Here is a 4,464-nt window from a genome sequence, read left to right as displayed (position 1 = left end):
CACACACACACACACACACACACACACACCAAAAAATTATAAACAGATAAATGAAAAAACGAACCAAGTCCAAATATAAACATAAGGAACACCACCAAAGCAAAACAAAACAGAACTAAAGATTTTAACAGCAAATAGGCAATAATCTAAAAAACAAAAACAAAAACAACCCAACCACAAGCCCCCCTCCACCAATACAGTTGCAACAAAGCATTACGAATACGAAAGAAACAACTCGTTATCTTCCAAATTGCTCTTTGCTTTGTTGAATTGCTTTATTGAACTATGGGAGCAATGGTCACTTTCTTCGACTTCCTTTGAAATTGAGTTAATATATTGCGTGTAGTTGGCCATAGAAAGCTTTGACAGTGTATTACATGTATATTGAATATGGCATTACGTTACAGTTAAACTTTGACAAAAGGCGAAATATGAAAGGCATCGTCTTTCACTTTCTATTGCTGTGTTGACTCTAATCTGCACCGCCAGTGTTGAGCTCATCGGTGATGTTTCTTTAATGATGGCACTGGGCTACAGGTGCAAAGCTTTGCCAGAGTTTAAACAGCTCACAAAATTAGTCTACAACTTTTTGTTGTTGACGTCTGAGTGAAGCTTGAGATACGTTGTGAGAAGCGACAAGCTGTACGTCTGGCGGAGTTTTGACGAATCAACTCTGACGTGACATGACGTGTGCGCCAGTCGAGTGTGGCAAATGAGACGAGGAAATTGCTCCCTGCCACCCCTCATGTTTCCGCTGTTCTGTTTGTTGCCGCGATTGTTTTTCGTGTTTGCATTTTTCGGATCCGTGCACACGTACCAGGTGTGTAAAAAAGGATAGGACCAAGTCAAAGGGTAGTAATAGTTCGGTCATCAGTGGACCAACTTCAACAAAAATTTACACAAATAAGGCTATCAAGAGACTTCAAATTCTGCAATACGAAGAAAATCAATTTTTATCATCGATACTTGTCAAGTTTTAAACATTTCAACAAAAATGGAGTGAAACGTAAACTTCTTTAATAAAAAAATAAAAATCAACCATCGTGTGTATGTGTGCGCTAAAGAATAACTTAATATAAAACTGCCACTGCCAAATTAACCCAGGGAAGGTTCTGGCTATTTATATTGTATGGTGCGTGTATTGACCTGTTCTCTCCAGACATGGACAAATGCACCCTTCTGAATTTTTAGATAATAATAATAGGTTTAACCATGTGTTATGTTTTCTGGGTTGATTGTTTAGACTTCCTCACATTCAGCTTTAAGTGTTACGATTGTTTTGGGGGTAAAATCAACAGCAGCAGCATCAACAACAACAACAACAACAACAACAACAACAACAACAACAACAACAACAAACTTAAAACCAACCCAAAGGAAATAATCCAGCGGGTTCAATTCGAGGGGAAAATGGCGACCTTGTAGGCCTAAGCTTTGGGCTTATAGGCTTTTCCCAAACTTTTTTTTGCAACCGTGCGGGGTCCGACGTTGTGTCCTTGGGAAAGGCACTTGACACGATTGTCGTCACTTCACCCAGGTAGGAATGAGCACTCATAGACAACGAAAGATCGTAAGTCAGTTTGTTAGCGTTTGAGTGCGTGCATTCCGCAGAGCGTGGGGGCGCTATATAATGGAATTTCATGTGTTATAATATATACTCAAAGAAAAAAGAAAGTGTACATATTTTAAATAGCCACAACTTAATTAATTGAAGGTTGATAGTCTCCAAATTTTGCACAGAAGCTGACGTAAGTTGTTTCCGTAAGTTGCACGAGTTTCAGCTGAAAATTGGTCGCTTTTAGGGACAAGCGGGCTAACCCTGATTTCGGGGGTTTCCAGAAATCTTGACCTATACCAAAAGTGGGCATTGCCCTACCTATAGGAGAAGTTTGGTTTCATTTGTGTGTATATAATTTGTTTGGTTATAGAAAAAACTCGCCTTGTCTTTTAAAGAAACTGAACAAAGGGCAAAAACTTAACATTCGATTTCCTCAAAACAGTATTTTTCGGGATAGCCCCCTTGTGTTTAAAATATAAAAGCGACCAATTCTTGTTTGTCGATGGTTTTAAATTCATTCAATTACCGTATAACGTAACTGTTTGTACATGTGCTTAGAATTTGAGTCCTAGATTCATTTCCTTTGCTTTTGGAAGACCTGAGAACAACAACAAGGTTAAGTCATATTTTCCTAAAAATAGAGTTCTGCATTTCAATCGAAAGCTGTGACAAAGGGCTATCTATGTCAGTCATCAATGCAGCAGGTGGCCACAGGCTGAATTGTCTACGTTCTCCAATGTTAAAGAATGTATACAAGCTGTCTACGTTCTCTAACGAATCAAAATTTATAGTACAAGCCTCTATTTGAACTTCCGGATGAGGCTGGGGTACTTTTCAATCGTTCTTCTTTTTTCTTAAAATTGGTTTGCTCCATGTTTTGTCGTTGGATCTACATCATAGCCTATGGGTCCGCCAGGTCACTCGCTGGGTTACATTGGGTTATTTTATGGTAGAAGCGACTGCGGGTTTGATTTAAATGTCTATTGAAATCAAAACTGCCCTGAGGGGCATAGATATCTACATTGGATCTATCGTGGACATAGTGTTGATGTGACTGACTTGACCTTGACCCAAGTGATTTGATTTCATGGCAGACGTGATGTCACATCACACACCAAATCGACAATGTTTTTCCACACATTTGAATTTGATATCATTTAGCCGTTTGCCTATCATGGTTTCTCACTCTCTCACGTTGTATCCCATACCTTAGCTTTGAGGTGGGAATAAGGGAATACGAAATCGCATGTAAACTGCAAGCTATCTCTTAAATACAGGCGGTGCTGATTTTGTGAATTTGGAAATAGGGGGGGTTCAATTTGTGATATCGCATTTTTGTGCGAAAATAAACACTTCAATGAACAATTGTTTATCCTCATGACCTCTTCCTTGAATTGTGTGTCGTCTTGAAAGGGAATGGATTCCGTTCGAAAAAATAGTTTGCAAGTATGATAAAATATTTCATTTGTTTGCACACTTTCTTTTCTCAACGAGTACATTAAATATCGTATGTCGTATGTATTTGTGTGTGTGTGTGTGTGTGTGTGTGTGTGTGTGTGTGTGTGTGTGAGCGCGCGCGCGCGCCCGCGCGCACAAGCGCGAACACACACATTCAGGTACTCATACTTACAAAAGTCCCTCACGACTCACATAGTTTGTTTTAGCCATGCACACACATACACTCGCTCTCTCTGACACATACACACACACACACACACACACACACACACACACACACACACACACACACACACCACACACACACACACGCGCGCGCGCGCGCACGCCTTTTCCCCCATACGGCCGTTAGTCTGAACAGGCGCGTTGTCACTTGATCTGTGTAGACGTTATTTCTTCCAATGGAGGATGAATAGATAAATCTACCTTGGTTTGTCTCATGTTTACCGCATTTTTTGTCGTTGGTTACCTCTCACTTGGACAACAGATTGCTGTCTGCCGTATCGTGCAGCTGTCGGGGACGAACGCATTATTACTATGCAATTTTTGATTAGGTGGGTCCAACATTCCTTTCTTTACAATTATTTTACAAAAGAGATAACTGATTTTTGACGTCCATCCCCGATGTGAGCGAGCTAAGTGAGTGGAGAGCGTTGAAAAAATCTCTAAACAACCCTCGTTGAAGACAGTTACTCGTTGATTTTGAACTAAAGGGGTCTCCTCCGTTGCTCAGCCTGATATCAACTGAACTAGAAATAATGTAATTGTAGATGTTTTACGTCCTCCTCGATGTAATCGAGATACTTTAGGAAGTGGGCTGCATATACCCTGCCTCTTACGGCCATCCCAGGCTGAGACAACGTCTCAGAGAAGAGAGATGGAGATACTCATTGAGAGTTCTATCCATATGGGAATCGAACTCACAACTTCTGCGTCCGACTGTGAAGTGCCTATACATGTACTTTTACACTACCAACGTCGGTTCATTTGAGCTCACAGCGCGCCCCGAACTGTTCCCCTGTATCGAGTTGACGATAATATTGTAGCAGCTGCTATAGGAACGTGACTGCAGTGGTGAGCGTTTGTGTCGTTACAGTTGCAACAGCATCAACAGCAACAGTAATGCTGGTAATAACTTCAGGATTAAAAAGAATATTCGGACCCCTCCTTTCAAAACATGTTTTATAATAGGCCTACTGTAGGTTAAAGGCGTCTTATTTCTTGTGTGACGCCACGGTAACCCAAATGTGCCCCAACTGAGAGTGGAGGCCCTGGATGTGCGCACTATTCATAAGTCAAATGAATTCTTAATTAATAGAGGGCTATAGCTTACTTTTAACACGATAGGGAAGCTGCTTCTTCTTCTTCTTTTTCTTCTTCTTCTTCTTCTTCTTTTTCTTCTTCTTCTTCTTCTTCTTCTTCTTCTTCTTCTTCTTCTTCTTCTTCTT

General features: G+C 40.6%; 1 protein-coding gene across 6 annotated transcripts in view; it reads left to right on the top strand.

Moving 5' to 3' along the window:
• LOC101861240 (synaptotagmin-like protein 5) overlaps positions 1 to 4,464 on the top strand; it is a 99,754-nt gene that overhangs the window by 33,400 nt on the left and 61,890 nt on the right. The gene's annotated exons all lie outside the window — the stretch shown is intronic.

Source organism: Aplysia californica, unplaced genomic scaffold (assembly GCF_000002075.1).
Source record: "Aplysia californica isolate F4 #8 unplaced genomic scaffold, AplCal3.0 scaffold00810, whole genome shotgun sequence".
NCBI lineage: Eukaryota > Metazoa > Mollusca > Gastropoda > Aplysiida > Aplysiidae > Aplysia > Aplysia californica.
Note: the sequence above shows the minus strand (reverse complement) of the source record. Positions and strands in the feature narration are given on the sequence as shown.